Below are 22311 nucleotides of genomic sequence, written 5' to 3'. Positions count from 1 at the left end.
CCTCCCCCTCAAATCTCCTTCCACCCTCCTCACTATCCCTTTCCCTTCCTTAACCTGTCTGGCACCGCTCTGCCTTTTCCCACATTCCACTGAAAAGGCAGAGCGCGAAATTCAAAAGATATTTTTTAGAAATATTTAACTTTCACACATTAACAAGTCCAATACAGCAAATGAAAGATACACATCTTGTGAATCCAGTCAACATGTCCGATTTTTTTTAAATGTTTTACAGCGAAAACACCACATTTATGTTAGCTCACCACCAAATACAAAAAAGGACAGACATTTTTCACAGCACAGGAAGCATGCACAAAGCCAACCTAACTAACCAAGAACCAACTTCATCAGATGACAGTCTTATAACATGTTATACAATAAATCTATGTTTTGTTCGAAAAATTTGCATATTTGAGGTATAAATCAGTTTTACATTGCAGCTACCATCACATCTACCGTCAGAAATAGAACCGAAGCAGCCAGAGTAATTACAGACACCAACGTCAAATACCTAAATACTCATCATAAAACATTTCTGAAAAATCGATGGTGTACAGCAAATTAAAGACAAACATCTTGTGAATCCAGCCAATATTTCCGATTTTTTAAGTGTTTTACAGCGAAAACACAATATAGCATTATATTAGCTTACTACAATAGCCTACCACACTACCGCATTCATTCATCAAGGCACGTTAGCGATAGCAATAGGCACGTTAGCGATAGCGAATAAACCAGCAAAATATATTAATTTTCACTAACCTTCATAAACCTTCATCAGATGACAGTCCTATAACATCAGGTTATACATACACTTATGTTTTGTTCGAAAATGTGCATATTTAGAGCTGAAATCAGTGGTTATACATTGTGCTAACGTAGCATCTTTTTCCCAGAATGTACGGATATTTTTATGACACTCAACTATTCTGACCAAATAACTATTCATAAACGTTACTAGAAAATACATGTTGTATAGGAAATGATAGATACACTAGTTCTTAATGCAATCGCCGTGTTAGAATTCTAAAAATAACTTCATTACGACATACAGCTTAGTTATAGCGAGAGAGTACCCAAAATCTGGGCGCAAACGACTATTTCACATGTTCGACAGATATATGAAATAGCATCATAAAATGGGTCCTACTTTTGATGATCTTCCATCAGAATGTTGTACAAGGGGTCCTTTGTCCAGAACAATCGTTGTTTGGTTTTAGAATGTCCTCTTCTCCAGTCAATTAGCACGGAAAGCTAGCAAAGTAGCGCGAAGCTCTCCTTCCTGAACAAAGGCACACAACGCAACACGCCTAACGTCCCGAATAAATTTCAATAATCTAATAAAACTATATTGAAAAAACATACTTTACGATGATATTGTCAACGACTAGTTCACATGTTCGACAGCTAGGCAATGCTAACCAGGGCCTACCAGTACCACGGGACACACAACAACCTATCTAGCACAGCACCAAACTAATCTTATCAACAATGGGAAAGGACACGGAGGGGAATTTTTTTTTAAATAAATTTGTCACAAAGGGAAGGGCACAAAAGGGAGAGACAAAAATAAACCACACGAACTAGACAAAGGCTAGCAGGCCACGCCAGCAGGCCAGGCTAAGCTTACCAGCTAGCAGGCCCACGAGCCAAGAAGCCTTACAACAAAACAAACAAAGCACACAAACCAAAAAGGGGAGACAAACTAGGGGGTAAGACTAAAGAACAAACAAAATACTTGAGGTAAAAGGGAATGAGGGTGTAAAAGGGAAATGAAAACACACTGACTAACAACACCTGCCAAACTTGAGGGACGAGGAAGCTAGCAAGCATCACCAGCAGACCAGGCTAAGCTAACTAGCTAGCAGGCCGGCCAGCAAAGGTCCCCCAGTTGACAACACAAAAACACAAGGCAATTTGGGGGATAAACTAAAGATACAAGGTGGATAGGGACAAGGGGAACAAAGAAACTGCAGTCAAACAAACAAAGCCTGCCACGCCTAAAAGGGCCAGGAGGCTAGCAGGCCAAGCCAAGCTAAAGCTAGCAGGCCCACAAGCCCGAAAGCCACTCCAGCTAGCAGACAACACAAAACTCAAAACAGTAGGAAGAGCTAAAGGGGGGGAGGGTAGGATACAAGGGGGAGGAGAGATGCAAAACAGGACAAACAAGGGGGAAAATTAAATTAAATTAAATAAGAAAGAAAAAGACCAGAGGGCCTTTAAACTTTTCTCAATAGGGGGTGCTGTTTTCACTTTGTAAAAAATTCGTTCCCAAATTAAACTGCCTCGTACTCAATTCTTGCTCGTACAATATGCATATTATTATTACTATTGGATAGAAAACACTCTACTTTCTAAAACCGTTTGAATTATATCTGTGAGTAAAACAAAACTCGAGTTGGAGCAATTTTCCTGTCAGCAAGTGAGAAATCTGAAATCATGCAATCTGTTCCAGGGTCGGTTTATTAATTTGCATGTATTCTATTGGTCGACATGCACTGCATACGCCTTCCCCTGGATGTCAGCAAGCAATGAGAATTGGAATGGAGTTGCTAGGCAGATCTGAGGCTATATAAATGGGCTTGGAACCGGGGGTGCAGCCTTTTCAACATTCGCCATGACGCAAGACAGACCTCAGGATTGCGTTCTGGAAAGCTGCCGTTATAGGCCTTAGATATATCCGGCTCTGATTTTATTCGATATAGGTGTTAAGAACGTCATAATGTTGTTATTTTAAACCGAGTTATATCCAGTATATTGCGATTTTCGGATATTTCTTAGTGCTGCGTTATAGTGAGTTGGGCACGTCTTCGCCACATGGCTAATGTTTACTGCTAAATCCAAAGTTGAAGGCGACAATCTACAACCGAGCAACGATTCCTCTGGACAAAGGACAACTTGCCCAAGATTCTGATGGGAGCTCATCAAAAAGTAAGAAGTATTTATGATGTTAACCTGTTTGGGCTGCAGGGGCAGTATTGAGTAGCCGGATAAAAGGTGCCCATTTCAAACGGCCTCGTACTCAATTTTTGCTCGTACAATATGCATATTATTATTACTATTGGATAGAAAACACTCTAGTTTCTAAAACCGTTTGAATTATATCTGTGAGTAAAACAGAACTCCTTTTGCAGCAAACTTCCTGACAGGAAGTGGAAGATCTGAAATCGATGCACTGTTCTTGGGGCTGCCTATTAAAGTCCTTGATATTTATTAGTTTAGATGCACTTTATACGTCTTCCACTAGATGTCGACAAGCAGTGAGAGAAGAAATTGAGTGTGTAACTTGATCTGGGCTCGAATAATAGCTCTTGGCATGACGTGTCACCAGTTTCCTATTTTCTGGAGAGCGCGAGAAGGGACCTGGATTTGCCTTGTGATAAGCTGTCGTTATGGACGACTAATATCTCCGGCTTTGATTTTATTTGATACATGTGACAATATCATCGTAAAGTATGTTTTTTCAATATAGTTTTATTAGATTATTGAAATTTTTTCGGGAGTTTTGCCGTGTTCCATTCTCTGAGTTTGTTGACGATGGAGAGATTCGCGCCACTTGGCAAGTGTGCTTGCTAAATCGAGAGGGAAAAAGGCCGTTCTAAAACCAAACAACGATTGTTCCCGACAAAGGACCCCTTGTACAACATTCTGATGAAAGATCATCAAAAGTAGGACCCATTTTATGATGTTATTTCATATATCTGTCGTACATGTGAACTAGTCGTTTGCGGCCAGGTTTTGGGTACTCTCTCGCCATAACGTAAACTGCATATCGTAATGAAGTTATTTTTAGAATTCTAACACGGCGATTGCATTAAGAACTAGTGTATCTATCATTTCCTATACAACATGTATTTTTTAGTTATGTTTATAAATAGTTATTTGGTCAGAATATGTGTGTCAGAAAAAGTGTCAGAAAAATATTCGGACGTTGTGGGAAAAAGATGCTACGTTAGCACAATGTATAACCACTGATTTCAGCTCTAAATATGCACATTTTCGAACAAAACATAAGTGTATGTATAACCTGATGTTATAGGACTGTCATCTGATGAAGCTTATCAAGGTTAGTCAAAAATTATATATCTTGCTGGTTTATTCGCTATCGCTAACGTGCCTATTGCTATTGCTAACGTGCCTTGATGAATGAATGCGGTAGTGTGGTAGGCTATTGTAGTAAGCTAATATAATGCTATATTGTGTTTTCGCTGTAAAACACTTAAAACATCGGAAATATTGGCTGGATTCACAAGATGTTTGTCTTTAATTTGCTGTACACCATCGATTTTTCAGAAATGTTTTATGATGAGTATTTAGGTATTTGACGTTGGTGTCTGTAATTACTCTGGCTGCTTCGGTTCTATTTCTGACGGTAGATGTGATGGTAGCTGCAATGTAAAACTGATTTATACCTCAAATATGCAAATTTTTCGAACAAAACATAGATTTATTGTATAACATGTTATAAGACTGTCATCTGATGAAGTTGTTTCTTGGTTAGTTAGGTTGGCTTTGTGCATGCTACCTGTGCTGTGAAAAATGTCTGTCCTTTTTTGTATTTGGTGGTGAGCTAACATAAATATGTGGTGTTTTCGCTGTAAAACATTTTAAAAATCGGACATGTTGACTGGATTCACAAGATGTGTATCTTTCATTTGCTGTATTGGACTTGTTAATGTGTGAAAGTTAAATATTTCTAAAAAATCTTTTGAATTTCGCGCTCTGCCTTTTCAGTGGAATGTGGGAGGAGTTCCGCTAGCGGAACGCCAGAGCCAGACAGGTTAAAGTGGACCCGAACCACAACCTGACAAAGAAAAATGATTTATGTTGTATTCTTTTCAACAAGGTTTTACACATCTGATTGAGGAAAAGACAATCCAGTTTCACCGACAGACATGGGATGTCCCTCCCTCCCTTTGATACTTTCCCATACATCATCTCTCTCTTTACACTTTCGTATGAGCCGCCCCATATAAATGAAAATATCAACCTTGTCACAACGATTTTGCTCCTGGCGTTGATTGGGAACACCAGTGCCAGGTAGATTAAGGTTGGTAATATATCTGTTTTTATTACCATAATCTTTCCCCTGTTCGTTAACCTTCTGCTTTTCCACATATTGAGTTTTACTTTTACTTTTTCAATCTTTCCTTCCCAATTTTCCTTTATCCCGTCCTCTTGAAAGAAATACACCCCTAATATTTTTAGCCCATCTTTACAGACAGTTATGCCTCCCTTGCCCTCTGTTCTCCCTTCCCAGGCACCGCAGTACATCATAGAGGACTTCCCCAAATTAACTTTTGACCCCACTGCTTCTCCATAAGTTTTCAACAGTACGATCACCCTATCTATCGCTCGGTCAGAACATAGAAACAAAGTGGTGTTGTCTGCATACTGGGCAATTTTAACCCTTTCTCCATTACTCCCTGGGATATGCACCCAGTCTATATCTGTATCATTCCTCATCAAATTCGCTAGCGGTTCAGCAAATAACACGTACAGTAGTGGTGACAATGGGCACCCCTGTCTCACCCCACCTTCTTGTAGTACCGGTTTGCTGAGAAACCCGTTGATTTGTACTCTACTGTATGCCTTATTGTACATTGTCTTAACCCAATTAATCAAAGTCGTACCACAATTAATTATTTCTAGAATTGAGAACAGGAAGTCATCACTGACCCTGTCGAACGCCTTCTCCTGATCGACATTCAACACACACAACGGTAGGTTTCTGTCCTTGGCCCAAACGATCACATCTCTGGTTAACTGTAGGTTGTATGTTGCAGACCCATTCATAACCCCGCATGTCTGGTCCTCATTAACCAGGCTAGGCATCACCTCTTTCAGCCTATTTGTTGTTAATTTCCCAAAAATGTTATTGTCCACATTTAGCAAGGTAATGGGCCTCCAATTTTTTAAAAGCTCTTTTTCTCCCTTCTTGTAAATTAAGCTTATTACGCCGGACCTCATAGATTCCGGCATCATCCCCTCGACCAAGATCTCTTTGTACACCTCCAGTAAATCCTCACCTAGGATACCCCAGAAACAACAATAAAATTATTTTGGTAATCCATCACTCCCAGGTGTTTTATCGGCCTTCAGAGATTTCATTGCCTCTATTTCCTTTTTGGATACCTCCCTTTCTAAATGTGTCCTTTCTTCATTGTTTAGTTTTTTGCTTATACTATTTAATAATTCCTCCATTCTTAAACAAAGCTTGGTAGAATTCCTGAGCGTGCGTCATTAAATCTTCGTTTTTTGTAACTTTCCCCCTCCTGTTTCTAATTTGGTAATTACAGACTTTCTTTGTTTTTCTTTAATACTCTGGAAAAAAAACGTTGAACATTTTTCATCTTGTTCTTTTTCTGTTATTTTGGCCAAAAACGTAAAGTTCTTGACCTTTGTTTCAATGTTGTGTTCTATTTTCTTTTGGATGTTTCTGTATTCCTCCCCACACACCTGCTTACCCTCATTTATTTCAGAATGTATGGCCTGTAATTTGTCTTGCAGTTCTTTCTCAAGATGCCTTTCTTCCTGTTTTTTCCTTTTGCTATAAATTTGACAAAAATACTTTATTTTGATTTTTACCGTCTCCCACCATTCAGGTGTGTTTTTAATTAAAGAAGTCTCGCCTTTCCCCTTTTACTGCAGGAGCATAACACGTTTACTAGGCGCAGCTTGTTGTTGTTCAGCCTGCCATCTACGTATACGAGCCTCCCTGGAATAATAATTATTTCCTCAATTACAAACCCAGTATCCTTAAATACACTGCTCAAAAAAATAAAGGGAACACTAAAATAACACATCCTAGATCTGAATGAATTAACTATTCTTATTAAATACTTTTTTCTTTACATAGTTGAATGTGCTGACAACAAAATCCCACAAAAATTATCAATGGAAATCAAATTTATCAACCCATGGAGGTCTGGATTTGGAGTCACACTCAAAATTAAAGTGGAAAACCACACTACAGGCTGATCCAACTTTGATGTAATGTCCTTAAAACAAGTCAAAATGAGGCGCAGTAGTGCGTGTGGCCTCCACGTGCCTGTATGACCTCCCTACAACGCCTGGGCATGCTCCTGATGAGGTGGCGGATGGTCTCTTGAGGGATCTCCTCCCAGACCTGGACTAAAGCATCCGCCAACTCCTGGACAGTCTGTGGTGCAACGTGGCGTTGGTGGATGGAGCGAGACATGATGTCCCAGATGTGCTCAATTGGATTCAGGTCTGGGGAACGGGCGGGCCAGTCCATAGCATCAATGCCTTCCTCTTGCAGGAACTGCTGACACACTCCAGCCACATGAGGTCTAGCATTGTCTTGCATTAGGAGGAACCCAGGGCCAACCGCACCAGCATATGGTCTCACAAGGGGTCTGAGGATCTCATCTCGGTACCTAATGGCAGTCAGGCTACCTCTGGCGAGCCCATGGAGGGCTGTGCGGCCCCCCAAAGAAATGCCACCCCACACCATGACTGACCCACTGCCAAACCGGTCATGCTGGAGGATGTTGCAGGCAGCAGAACGTTCTCCACGGCGTCCAGACTGTCACGTCTGTCACATGTGCTCAGTGTGAAACTGCTTTCATCTGTGAATGAAGGAGGCCTGTTACAGGGCGCCAGTGGCGAATTTGCCAATCTTGGTGTTCTCTGGCAAATGCCAAACGTCCTGCACGGTGTTGGGCTGTAAGCACAACCCCCACCTGTGGACGTCGGGCCCTCATACCACCCTCATGGAGTCTGTTTCTGACTGTTTGAGCAGACACATGCACATTTGTGGCCTGCTGGAGGTCATTTTGCAGGGCTCTGGCAGTGCTACTCCTTGCACAAAGGCGGAGGTAGCGGTCCTGCTGCTGGGTTGTTGCCCTCCTACGGCCTCCTCCACGTCTCCTGATGTACTGGCCTGTCTCCTGGTAGCGCCTCCATGCTCTGGACACTACGCGGACAGACACAGCAAACCTTCTTGCCACAGCTCGCATTGATGTGCCATCCTGGATGAGCTGCACTACCTGAGCCACTTGTGTGGGTTGTAGACTCCGTCTCATGCTACCACTAGAGTGAAAGCACCGCCAGCATTCAAAAGTGACCAAAACATCAGCCAGGAAGCATAGGAACTGAGAAGTGGTCTGTGGTCACCACCTGCAGAACCACTTCATTATTGGGGGTGTCTTGCTAATTGCCTATAATTTCCACCTGTTGTCTATTCCATTTGCACAACAGCATGTGAAATTAAATGTCAATCAGTGTTGCTTCCTAAGTGGACAGTTTGATTTCACAGAAGTGTGATTGACTTGGAGTTACATTGTGTTGTTTAAGTGTTCCCTTTATTTTTTTGAGCAGTGTATTATCCCTACCCCGTCTGAGTGCACGTTGCCTATGCTCCATACTGAAGCACCTGCCTTCCATTCCTTGCTGAACCTTTTGATGTCCTCTGCGTTCTTTAGGTGACACTCCTGAAGGAAGCACACTTGGAAGTCCAGTGCCTTTAAGGAAAAAAACTAAAATGTCCTCTTGACAGTGTCTCAATCCCCTGGCATTAACTAACAGGACATTAAACATCGTTTTCTTTTATGTTCCGTCTCTTTGCCCCTTGGTCAGAAACATTGTTGTTGACCTCAAGCTTTCCACCATAGAGCCACTCACGAATTCTGGCTGGGAATCCCCGCAGCCCTCGCTATCCTCCTCTGATGGTACAACCAACGGCACTGGTGGAGGCTCTCCCGCTGAGGGCGACTCAGAACCTGGAGCTCCTTGCTCTCCCGGCTCCTTGTTCTCCAGAACGTTGAACCTGTTGGATGTCTCTATTATTTGTTTTTTGCCTCTTTGTCCGGCCTCTCCCCTGGTACTTAACTTTTTGCTGTTCTCTTCCCCTCGGTCCAATCCATCTCTTTATCCTCTTCTGTTTCACCCCACTGTTCTCTCCTCTCCACCGGGGTATCTGATATTATTATCCCCTGTGACGACTCCTCTGTTGCCACCTGTTCTGGTTGAGCTGAAGTTCCTGCCACCGGATTCTCCAAAACGTAGGGCTCCGCCACATCACCCGGGGCCATTCTCGGAGAAGCCTCCGGAAGAGGCCTCGGGAGGTTCTCCGGTGCGGGGGGGAAGGTCTCTCGAGATCTCGTCCAATACCACCTCGATGTTTCGCAGTGATTCCGCGTAGGTTTTGTGTCTGTCAGGGCAGTCTTTGAACATGTGCTCAATTGAATCACACAGATTACACGATTTGGGTTTTTTACAATCCCTTGCCAGATGACCCGTCTCCAAACAGTTTCTACAGAATGTGTTCGGGCACAGCGCTGCAATGTGGCCCTCTTCTCCGCATCTTCTACATGTTTTGGGCTGTCCATAGAAGTAAAGGTACCCCTTTACAACGCCAATGTAGAAGGACGCTGGGGGATGTTCAATTCCTCCCGCCCGTGTTCTAAATCGGACAGCGTATTTTCTATTCCCATTCCACATACCGTCATAAGCCATTTATTTTGTTCCAACCCCCAATACATCACAGTATTTACCTAGGAAGGATCGAATATCCTGCTCTTTCACATACGGATTTTGCATGCAGACTGTTATGGTCCTTACCCGACTTGCGAACAGAGGCTCCACATTGAAGTTGGAGATCGGTGTTTCGTCTTTGTGTTCCAGGCACTTGTTCCAAGCTTCTTGACACAGGTAATCCCCCGTGAAGGTGACCTCGAAAGCATTCCGTGCAGGAAAATCCCTGTAGCAGTAGACTCGTTCCGTCGTCACTCCCAGAAATTCAAAGATGACTTCCTTTGCAAAACTTCTTCTTCCCATAACGAACTGCATTCCGTCCATTTCTTTCCCGACAAACCGGATTGTGTTCAAAAGTCGCGCCGCAGGGGCCGACGTAAAGTCTCCCATCGCCATCACCTTCTCTTTCCTTTCGCTGATCAAACTGCGGTCATGCCACACACTTGATTTTAGCCAAAAGGCCGAGAAGCGATAACCCACAAATGGACCCCTGCACCCGCCGGGCACCCGGGGGTCTCGTCAGACTTTGGCGGTTTGGCAAAAGGTGGCTCCCCCTCCTCCCCACCCACCCAACCTTTCCCTGGCGACAGACAGACAGACAGGTGGGTGTTTTTTTTTTAAAGTCGCCAATGCGTCTTTAACTTCTTATGGCTGCAAGGGGCAGTATTGAGTAGCCAGTTAAATGGTGCCCATTTCAAACGCCCTCGTACTCAATTCTTGCTCGTACAATATGCATACTATTATTACTATTGGATAGAAAACACTCTAGTTTTTAAAACCGTTTGAATTATTTCTCTGAGTGAAACAGAACTCATTCTGCAGCACATTTCCTGACCAGGAAGTGGAATGTCAGAAATCGATGCTCTGTTCAACTTCCTGCCTATACATGGGCATGATACGTAAGAGTCTACGTACACTTCATACACCTTCCCCTGGTTGTCAAGAGGCGGTGAGAGAAGAAATTTCGTGTTTATCTTGGTCTGAGGTGGAATTAAAGCTCTTTGTATGACGTGACCGTCCATTTCCTGTTTCTGGAGCACGCGAAAGGGGACATGGATTTGCCTTCTGTTTAGCTGTCGTTATGGACGACTAATATCTCCGGCTATGATTTTATTTGATACATGTGACCATATCATCGTAAAGTATGTTTTTTTCAATATAGTTTCATCAGATTATTGACAATTTTTCGGGAGTTTTGCCGTGTTCCGTTCTCTTCCGTTTGTTGACTTGGAGAGCTTTGTGCCACTTGGCAAGTGTGCGTGCTAAATCGAGAGGGAAAATTAACGTTCTGAATCCAAACAACGACTGTTCTTGACAAAGGACACCTTGTCCAACATTCTGACGGAAGATCACCAAAAGTAAGAAACATTTTATGATGCTAATTCATATATCTGTCGTGCATGTGAATTAGTCGTGGGCGCCCAACTTTGGGGTACTCAGCTATACCGAAGCTGGATTTCGTAATGAAGTTATTTTTTAGAATTCTAACACTGCGATTTCATTAAGAACTAATGGATCTATCATTTCCTGTACAACATGTATTTTTTACTTATGTTTATGAATAGCTATTTGGTCAGAATATGTGTGTCAGAAAACGTGTCAGAAAAATATCGTTGCTGTTTAGACGTTGTGGGAAAAAGATGCTACGTTAGCACAATGTGTAACCACTGATTTCAGCTCTAAATATGCACATTTTCGAACAAAACATAAGTGTATGTATAACCTGATGTTATAGGACTGTCATCTGATGAAGAAAATCAAGGTTAGTCAAAAATTATATCTTTTGCTTGTTTGTTACGATCGCTAACTTTTGCTAATGGGAAATTGCTTGTGTTTTTGGCTATTGTGGTACGCTAATATAACGCTCTATTGTGTTTTCGCTGTAAAACACTTGATAAATCGGAAATATTGTCTGGAATCACAAGATGCCTATCTTTCAATTGCTGTACACTATGTATTTTTCAGAAATGTTTTATGATGAGTAATTAGGTATTTGACGTTGGTGTCTGTAAATATTATGGCTGCTTTCGGTGCAATTTCTGATTGTAGCTGCAATGTAAACTATGATTTATACCTGAAATATGCACATTTTTCTAACAAAACATATGCTATCAGACTGTCATCTGATGAAGTTGTTTCTTGGTTAGTGGCTATTTATATCTTTATTTGGTCGAATTTGTGATAGCTACTGATGGAGTAAGAAAAGTGGTGTCTTTTGCTAACGTGGTTAGCTAATAGATTTACATATTGTGTCTTCCCTGTAAAACATTTTAAAAATCGGACATGTTGGCTTGATTCACAAGATGTGTACCTTTCATATGCTGTATTGGACTTGTTAATGTGTGAAAGTTAAATATTTAAAAAATATATATTTTGAATTCCGCGCCCTGCACTTTGAGCTGGCTGTTGTCATAAGTGTACCGACGTCGGGCTTGCACGCCAAACAGGTTAAGTCACTAGCTCTTTACGCCTAGTGCGACGACTATTTGTTCAAAGCCCGGCAAATACGCCAGTCGTCGGGCTTGAACTCAATTGCCCTTAGCGACTACTTTGAGTGGAAAAATACACCGGTCCGATTCTAAGTCAAACGCATGAGCAAAAAGTCTCTGCGGCGGCGGCGTCGTCATCATCTCTGTCACTTTCTCTTGAAACAAGATAAAGCGGGCTCTGCCAGAAGCAGAGCCCTTCCAAAAATACGTTGAACTCGTGAGTGTTCCTCTCCACGGACGTTTTTAGTAAAAGGCGAAAGGCTTGTGCGTAATGAAGAGAAACCAGAGACAGGCCCGACTTGTTAATGTGTGAAAGTTATATATTTCTAAAAAATATATTTTGAATTTCGCGCCCTGCACTTGAAGTGGCTGTTGTCATATTGTGCCCGGCTTCGGGCTTGCAGCCAGAAGAAGTTAAATCTACACACATCCCCACCATCCCTCAGGTGAACCTCCTGTAAAAAACAAACATCAAAACCCACTCCCTCCAAAAAACCGCCCTCCTCTTAACATAATCCCTCAAACCCCTTACATTTAAACTTGTCACGATCTTTCAAGATCGAACCCAGAAGCAGACCAGGACAAGGAGCGTAGGAAGAAGGTGAGTATTTATTTACAGTGAAATGTGAAAAGGTAGATATATCCAGATGGCGTAGCGGGCAGCGGTGGTGAGTAGATGAGAGGAAATAGGTGAATCCAATGTAGTAGCAGAATCCTCTGTCAACCAGGCGGGAATGGAGTGAATGATCCAGGTGAGTAACTGAAGACAAAACAAACGGAGGTAAGTTCAAGGCAAGCAATACGTAAATGAAAACAACAAAACAAATTCTATCCAACTGGAGTCTGGTACTCAGGCACAACATACTGTTCATGGCTAACGATCCGGCAGGGAATGGAAGTCAGGTCAGAGCTTTTGAAGGGTAGAGATGATGATCAGGACAGGTGTGCAGATTACTGACGGGAAACAGGTGCGGGTGAAATCAATCTCCCAATGAGCTAATTCGCCCGGCAACCAGACAGGGTGCGTTCCAGGACACCTGAAACGCACTCCAGGACAGACACACAGGCAAACCCAGACTCAGGAAGCGGGATTCGTGACAGTACCCCCCCTCCGACGAACGCCACCGGGCGGACTACCTGGAGCGCCAGGATGGAGGCGGTAGAAGTCACGAATCAGGTCGTCATCCAGAATCTGTCGCCGAGGAATCCAACTCCTCTCCTCTGGACCATATCCTTCCCAGTCCACTAGAAACTGGTACCCTCGACCCCGCCGTCTGGAGTCCATGATGCGGCGCACCGTGTAGACAGGACCACCTCCGATCATCCGAGGAGGAGGAGGACGAGGAGGAGGAGGCAACAGAGGACTGAGGTGAACCGGCTTGAGACAGGAGAAGTGGGATGCACTCTAAGTGTTGCAGGCAACTTGAGTCGAACCACCACAGGATTTATGATTCTCTCCACTACAAACGGACCAATGAACTTAGGTGACAACTTCCTTGACTCCGTCCGTAGAGGAAGATCCCGTGTAGCCAACCAAACCTTATCTCCAACCGTATAAGCTGGGGCAGGAATACGGTGACGGTTCGCCTGTATCTGATACCGGTCAGAAACTCTAAGGAGAGCCTTCCTGGCCCGATGCCAGGTCCGGTGGCAACGACGAATATGGGTCTGGACAGAGGGAACCGAGAGATCCCTCTCCTGAGAAGGAAACAAAGGAGGTTGGTATCCGTAAAGGCATTGGAAGGGGGACATCCCAGTGGCAGATGAAGGAAGGGTATTATGGGCATACTCAACCCAGGGTAATTGAGATGACCAAGAGGTGGGATCAGAGGAGACAAGACAACGCAGCGTGGACTCCATCTTCTGGTTGGCTCTCTCCGCTTGACCATTAGATTGTGGGTGAAATCCAGAAGTGAGACTGACTGTAGCTCCAATGGCCAAACAGAAGGATTTCCAGACAGCAGAGGTAAACTGAGGACCACGGTCAGACACAATGTCACTGGGCAATCCGTGAACCCTGAAAACCTCCCTGACCAGGATCTCGGACGTCTCCGTAGCCGATGGAAGCTTGCAGAGAGGAACAAAATGAGCAAACTTGCTGAATCTGTCCACAATGGTCAGAATGACCGTGTTCCCAACAGAAGGGGGCAATCCCGTGACAAAATCCAGGGCCAGATGCGACCAAGGTCACCGAGGAATAGGTAGGGGGTGAAGAAGCCCAGAGCTGGGCCGATTGGTACTCTTGTTCTGGGCACAAACAGGACATGCGGCAACAAACCTCCGGGTATCTTCTCCCATGGCAGGCCACCAAAAACGTCTGCGCAGTAGTGCCATAGTCCGAGCAACGCCAGGGTGACAAGCTATCTTGCTGGCGTGGGACCACTGAAGGACAGCAGAACGGACCGACTCGGGTACGAACAACCGACCGGGTGGACCGTTACCGGGGCCGGGCTGCGTCCGAAAGGCCGCCATCACATCCTCCTCTATCCTCCATGTAACGGCTCCCACGACAACATTCTGGGGAAGAATCGTCTCAGTCTTGACCCCACTCTCCTCCGTCTTAGAGAACATCCGGGACAGGGCGTCCGCCTTCCCGTTCTTAGACCCAGGTCGGAACGTCAGGGAAAAATTGAAACGTCCAAAAAACAAGGCCCACCTAGCCTGACGGGCGTTGAGACGTTTAGCCGATTGTACGTAAGCCAGATTCTTGTGGTCAGTCCAGACCACAAACGGTTGCTCCGCTCCCTCCAACCAGTGCCGCCACTCCTCCAAGGCAAGCTTCACAGCGAGAAGCTCCCGGTTACCCACATCGTAGTTTCTTTCAGCTGGAGAAAGACGACCAGAGTAGAAAGCGCAGGGATGGAGTTTACCGTCAGTGGAGCTACGCTGGGACAGGATGGCGCCCACACCCACATCAGAAGCATCCACTTCCACAACGAACTGACGGGAAGTGTCAGGTTGAGAGAGAATCGGGGCGTTGGTGAATCGGCTCTTCAAGTCCAGAAATGCTCGGTCTGCCTCAGGAGTCCAACAGAACTTTCTGGTGCAAGACGTCAGGGCAGTTAAAGGTGCAGCCACCCGGCTGTAGTCACGGATAAACCTCCGATAAAAATTCGCAAACCCCAGGAATCTCTGGAGCTGCAATCTTGTACCGGGCTGGACCCAATCCCGAACCGCCCGAACCTTCTCTTGGTCCATCTTGATCTCTCCCCTGGATATGATGTACCCGAGGAAGGACGTTGTATGGGCGTGAAAGTCACACTTCTCCGCCTTCACGAACAGACGGTTCTCCAATAACCGCTGCAGGACCTGCTTGACATGCAGAACGTGGCTAGAAAGCTCCTTTGAGAAGATGAGGATATCATCCAGGTAAACGAACACAAAAATACCAATCATATCTCTCAAAACGTCATTCACCATACTTTGGAACACCGCCGGAGCGTTGGTCAGTCCAAACGGCATCACCTGGTACTCAAAATGTCCCATCGGAGTATTGAACCCAGTCAACCACTCGTCCCCCTCCTTGATCCGAACCAAATGATAAGCATTACGTAAATCAAGCTTCGTAAAAACCGTAGCACCCTGTAAGGAATCGAAAGCCGAGCTCATCAAGGGCAGGGGATACTTGTTCTTAACCGTAATCTCATTCAAACCCCGATAATCAATACACGGTCGAAGAGAACCATCCTTCTTGCTCACAAAAAAAAATCCTGCTCCCAAAGGTGATGACGATGGCCGAATGAGACCTGTAGCTAGAGACTCCTTGATGTAGGTCTCCAAGGCCTCACGTTCCGGTCGAGAGATACTGTATAACCGTCCCTTGGGAAAGGCAGATCCAGGAAACAGATTAATCGCACAATCATAAGGTCGGTGGGGAGGAAGAGACAGAGCCTTCTGTTTACTGAATACCTCACCCAACTCGTGATATGTTTCTGGAACCAGGGACAAATCAGGAGGAGCAGAGTCACTGACCTGACTGGAAACAGCAGGAGAACAGGCAGTCCTAAGGCAGTTAGCATGACACTCAATGTTCCAACTAGTTACCTTCCCTGTCACCCAATCAAACGAGGGATTGTGTTCCTTCAGCCAGGGGTAACCAAGAACCAGAGGAACATGGGGCGAGGACAAAATGAAGAAAGAGAAACTCTGAATGATTTCCCGACACCAACATCTTAACCGGTTCAGTCCTCATAGTGATCCGTGCCAGACTACTGCCGTTCAGAGTGGTTGCTTCAATGGCTTCCGGCAATTGCTCCTTGGAAAGCCCCAGCTGTTCCACCAAGTCGGCATCCATAAAGTTGCCATCGGCACCTGAATCGATAAAAGCGTTCAGGTCAAAACTCTGATCCTTATTCATAAGGGTCGCAGGAAAACGGGGTCTGACAAGATCCTTGAGAGATTGAAACTGGCTCGCTAAAATTCCTCCCAAATTTAGCGAGCCGGGCAGTTTAACGGGCGCTGTGGACAAGCGGAGTTGTAATGTCCCGATCTACCACAGTAGAAAGAGCTATTGGTCTCACGTCTACGTTGGCGCTCCTCCTTAGTTAGCCCGTGTCGCCCCACTTGCATTGGTTCAGAATCTGGTGGCAAGACTCCTCCACTAATCCCGTGTGGAGAATAACGATCAATACGTCCTGGTTCACCTCCTGAACCGAATGGTAACCGAGTTACAGATTGATTGGATAGACCCCACTGCTTCTCCCTCCTTCTCTCTCGGACTCTATTATCAACCCGAATAGATAAAGCGACCAAGCTGTCTAAGTCACTAGGCTCTGGATAAGAAATCAGCTCATCCTTAAGTTCATCTGACAACCCCTTGTAAAAAACCGCTTGTAGTGACTCCTCATTCCAACCACTCTCCACAGCCAATGTCCTGAACTCAATCATAAAATCTGCCACACTGCGATCTCCTTGGCGAAGAGAGAACAAACGTTTAGCTGCGTCCTTACCTCGGACTGGATGATCAAAAAGCTTCCTCATCTCTCCCGTGAACTCCTGATATGAAGCCGTGCAGGTTCCCTGTCGTTCCCAAACGGCTGAAGCCCATTCCAGAGCTCTTCCACGCAACAGTTCAATAACCAAGGCTATCCTAGCCTTGTCAGTGGCGTAAGAATGGGGCTGTAGATCAAACACTAACCCACACTGCATAAGAAACGAACGGCATTTTCCCAAATCCCCTTCATATTTATCAGGCGTCGGTACCTTGGGTTCACGAAATGGAACCGCTTCAGACACGGCAGGTGAGATGGGTGAAACCGGTAGTGAATGAATCACCTGCAAACTGAGCTGATCCTGGACTTGTGTCAAGCTAGCAGATAAATTCTGGATCGAACTCGCTATCTCCTGTAGCGCCGTATTGTGTTGTCCCAATTTCTTCTCCTGCAGGGTAATGGCATGGCAAACGGAGTCCAGGTCCACTGGGTTCATTACTGGCCGGATCGTTCTGTCACGATCTTTCAAGATCGAACCCAGAAGCAGACCAGGACAAGGAGCGTAGGAAGAAGGTGAGTATTTATTTACAGTGAAATGTGAAAAGGTAGATATATCCAGATGGCGTAGCGGGCAGCGGTGGTGAGTAGATGAGAGGAAATAGGTGAATCCAATGTAGTAGCAGAATCCTCTGTCAACCAGGCGGGAATGGAGTGAATGATCCAGGTGAGTAACTGAAGACAAAACAAACGGAGGTAAGTTCAAGGCAAGCAATACGTAAATGAAAACAACAAAACAAATTCTATCCAACTGGAGTCTGGTACTCAGGCACAACATACTGTTCATGGCTAACGATCCGGCAGGGAATGGAAGTCAGGTCAGAGCTTTTGAAGGGTAGAGATGATGATCAGGACAGGTGTGCAGATTACTGACGGGAAACAGGTGCGGGTGAAATCAATCTCCCAATGAGCTAATTCGCCCGGCAACCAGACAGGGTGCGTTCCAGGACACCTGAAACACACTCCAGGACAGACACACAGGCAAACCCAGACTCAGGAAGCGGGATTCGTGACAAAACTAAACAACTTAACAGAAATATTCATTAATAATAATTAAAAAACAAACCCTCAACAAATAAACTCAAACCAACAAAAAACAGGAGACTCACCCGATGCTCCCCTGCTCCATTTCATCCGGCAGTGACGTCCTCTCCTCTCCTGACGTCCCCCCGTCCTCCATCACTCCAATCCAGGATGCAGGCATGGTGTTAGGCATTGGAGTGCCCTGCATCCTGGGTTCCCCACCAACACCCTCCAACCCTCCCTCCCTGTAGGCCTCTGGGCTGAGAGTAGGGGACCCATCTCCCCAAACAGGAGTTGAGATCCCCCCTCAGATAGACAACCCCGATCCTCACCCTGTGAAATACCCTCCACCAAATTATTAGGGGCTGAGGAAAACAGCGAGACCATAGAAAATCCTCTTCTCTCCCCCATCCCTCGCTTAGCCTTCCCCTCCCTCCCCTCACTGTCCTCCAAGCTCGCTCTCCTCTTCGGAGATGGCGGGAAAGGGGTGACATCGTCCCCCATCCCCACCAGCCCCTCCACCATCTCCCTCATCTCTTCCACCAGGGCGCTCCCCCACTCCTTCACCGTTCCGCCCTCCACCTCCTCTTTCTCCACTGTCCCCGCCTCCTTCTTCTTCGCTCCGTCACCTCCTTCCGCCTCCGCACCTTCCACCTCCTTCACCTTCTCTTCTCTTCTCCTCTCTCCTTTCGTAGCCTTCTTCCTTCCATCCTCTTGACGAGCCGGGCAATCACGCCACAGGTGTGTTGACAATCCACACCCATGGCAAGCCTTGGGCTCGTCACAATCCTTGGCCTCGTGCTTTCCCGACCCACAGAACCTGCACTTTCGGGTATTGCACGAGGCCAGTATATGTCCGTAGGCCATACAACGCCTACAGAACAGAGGCTGACGGGCATAAAATAATGTCCCCCTGTCAGCCCCCAGGGAGAACATCACCGGAGGATGGAGGTAGCCACCCAAACCCTTCGGGTCCTCCCTGAGTAGCACCTGGAACCCTCTCCTACCGTTCCAGAAACCCAGGGAGTCCCTGAGGTACCTCGCTGAGGAGACGTTGTCCACGTATCTCCCCAGAAAGGCCCTCACCTCCTCATCCTTAACGTGCGGATTGTACATGTTGACGGTGACCACCCTGAAATTGTTCCTTGCCAGACTGGTCACCTCGTAATGGCACAGAGGTCCTTCACCTTTCTCTGCCCTCACCTTCTTCATGATACCATCGTGTCTCTCCTCCATGTGGAACGTCACGTCGAAAGCCTTCTCCAATGGGTTCCCTTGTAGGCATAGTACATCCTTGACCTGCAGTTTTAGGTACCCCATCAGGATGTTCCTTCCAAAATTCTCTCTCCCCCACGGCTCCTTGTCCTTGTCCTTCCACGAAAACCTTACGGTATTCGCTAAACCGATAGCAGGAACTGCCCTGTTTTTCTGCTGCTCCATTCTTCCAAAAAAAGCTCCCTTTGACAGAAGCCAATGAAAAAAAGGAAAAAGGTTAACCTTTTATGGCTGCAACCCTTGTTCTCAATTTCCGCCTGAAGACATACACTAATCTAACTGCCTGTAGCTCAGCTCCAGAAGCAAGGATATGTATATTCTTGGTATCATTTGAAAGGAAACATTCTGAAGTTTGTGGAAATGTTAATTGAATGTAGGAGAATATAACACAATAGATCTGGTAGAAGAAAATACAAGGAAATAAACATACGTTTTCTGTTTTTTATTGTTGTAGCATCATCTTTCACATGTACTGGAATAGCCAAACAGTCAGATAGGATGCTGGGGACAATTTAGATGGACAACACAAGAGGGCAACTGTAGTTGTGCAAAGTTTTAGACTGATAACTTCAGGAATGGGTGAGATGCATGAAGTCACCCAGGTGTCCCACACAAGTTGCCCAAATGTACCCAAGTGGCCGAATTGGTGAAATGACCTTTAACTATATACAACAGTGCAAATAACTATATACAACATATCAAAAAGCAATTCTAACACACAAAAAAAATTATTAAAATGTTTAAAAAAATATTAGAAAAAAAACAAACAAAAAAACAGGGGTAGAGCCTTTAGAGGTCCTCTACACAATATTTTGCTGCCTGTGCAATGTCCCATAGCAGTCTCTTTCTGAGGTAAAGCAGAGACAAACTGAACACGTGGTGCAGATGATGGGGGACTTCATGTGACACAGAACACAACGACGCCTAAATGCTGTGGCCTTTTGGCCATGAGGCACAGTCATGCCTGCAGTAATGAACTGTGGCATATGAACACCACTGGAGGCAGGGGTAGAGGGGGCAGAGGTAGAGGGGGCAGAGGTAGAGGGGGCAGAGCGTGATGCAGTGGACTTTGTGCGATAGGCAGCAAGCTCCCGGATGAGCAGCTCCCTGAAGGCTAGCTGTGTGATGGGGGGCTGTCCACAGCTCTTCGCCATTTCCTTCTGCAGGATGAAGGAATTCACCACAGCAATGTCAATGAAGTGGTAAAACAATGTCTTGTACCACTTCTTTGTTTTGTGTAGAACATTGTAGTACCCTATCAGTGCGTCTGATAGGTCTACACCTCCCATGCTCTTGTTGTAGTCCTTGATGGCTGTAGGAATGGGGACATTTTTGTTGGTCCATGCACCCAAAGCATCTTTTACACGCCTAATGACATGGTCGCCATTGAAGGACTTGTGAATAGTGGAGCACATCACCACTTATCTAGTGTCCATCCACTTCACAAACAGCAGGCCATCTTCACGGATCCATCGCATGGTACCCCGCTCAGCCTGCTTAGGCATGTCATTTACCTTTGTCTTTGGAAAGCCCACTCTGTTGGTCCGAATAGTGCCACAAGCCCACACCTCCAGCTTCCTCAGTTCTGCAAACAGGGTAGGGCTTGTGTAAAAGTTGTCCACAAAGAGTTTGTAACCCTTCCCCAGCAGTTGGAAATCCAATAATGCCATCACAGAGTCATAGCTAAGTCCCTTACCAGTCGCACAAGTGTTCTTCCCCTCATAGACAAAAAAAGTGCATGTGTATGCACACACAGAATCAGCCAAAACAAACAGCTTGTAACCCCACTTAGTTGGCTTGTTACGCATGTATTGTTTTAGGCCAATTCTGGCCTTTGAGGCTACCATCCTTTCATCTATGGACAAGTTCTGTGCGGGCTGAAAATGGGTCTTGCAAGCCTCAACCATGCTGTGGTAGAGAGGTTTGACTTTGCAGAGCCTGTCAAACCGTGCGGTGCCTCTCCTCCTGTCATTCTCCTCATCAACTTCTGGGTCACTGATGTGCAGCGCCCGTGAGATATTTAAAGGAAAGGCAGTTGATAGAGTTCGGTTGTTTTCCAGTAATCCTTTAGGGTTTTGAATTTCACCAGCCCCATGTAAATTACCAGTGAAAGGTAGCAGAAAATGTCTGACATGGAAATGGGCTTCCATGCCTGTTTCTTTCCTGCTTGCTTCCTAGCCCCATACTTGTTAGTATTGCAAACAAGGGAATCAACAACTGCCGGGGTGAAAAACAGTTGGAAAAGTTGCATCGGGCTATACTTCGATGTTATATCCAGTTGGGGTCCCGGTTGCCTTTTAGGTCTGAAAATTGGAGCACGGGGCTCCACATCTTCCTCCAGCACAGAGTGCCATTGCCCCTCTACCAGCAGGTTCCACACTTCCCTTCCTCCGCTTCTTTGTTACCCTCTTCCCACCTCTAGATGGCCGGGCGGGGGTAGGTGTGGAGCCAGAGACAGCAGGAGTCCGGCTGGATGAACCCGCTTCAGTGGGGGATGGGCACCTTGGCACCGGAGGCTCCCAGTCGGAGCCGCTATCACTGTGAAAGAAACAATACAAATATTTTTTTTAATGTTATGAGCCTTTTATCATCACATGAAATAAACAGATATGTATTGTATAGAATACTTCACTAAGGTGAAGTGCTGTTCCATTCAACTGCGGCCATTGTTTTGGGCCTGCCCTCCCCCCAACAGCACCCAATTGCTATTTCATATGGAAATGGAGAGGAGTAGCAGGCGCAGTGGCCATGTGTTTTCTGTTTTATTCCATTCCATTTGAATAAAAAATGGAAAATATATATATCTGACATGGCATATATATATATATATATACATACACACATACATACATATACACACACATACATACAAACACACACACACACGTGGCTTATGTGCCCATGTGTGTCTCTTTTATTCCATTTGAATAAAAAATGGAAAATATATATATCTGACATGGAATATATATATATATATGCATACATACATACACTATGTATAGCCAATGTGTACTTTACACATTTCATCACACATTTCATTG

At 45.3% G+C, this 22311-nt stretch overlaps 1 non-coding gene across 1 annotated transcript; it reads right to left on the bottom strand.

Annotated features, from left to right (window-relative positions):
- Window positions 1–12158: 12158 nt before the first annotated feature.
- Window positions 12159–12275, bottom strand: LOC120026581. The gene has a single exon (XR_005473154.1). It is a non-coding gene; the product is annotated as a U5 spliceosomal RNA (small nuclear RNA).
- Between the last annotated feature and the right edge of the window lie 10036 nt (window positions 12276–22311).

This window comes from Salvelinus namaycush, chromosome 31 (genome assembly GCF_016432855.1).
Source record: "Salvelinus namaycush isolate Seneca chromosome 31, SaNama_1.0, whole genome shotgun sequence".
Classification (NCBI taxonomy): domain Eukaryota; kingdom Metazoa; phylum Chordata; class Actinopteri; order Salmoniformes; family Salmonidae; genus Salvelinus; species Salvelinus namaycush.
The sequence above is the reverse complement of the archived record's forward strand: the minus strand, read 5'-3'. Positions and strand labels throughout refer to the sequence as shown.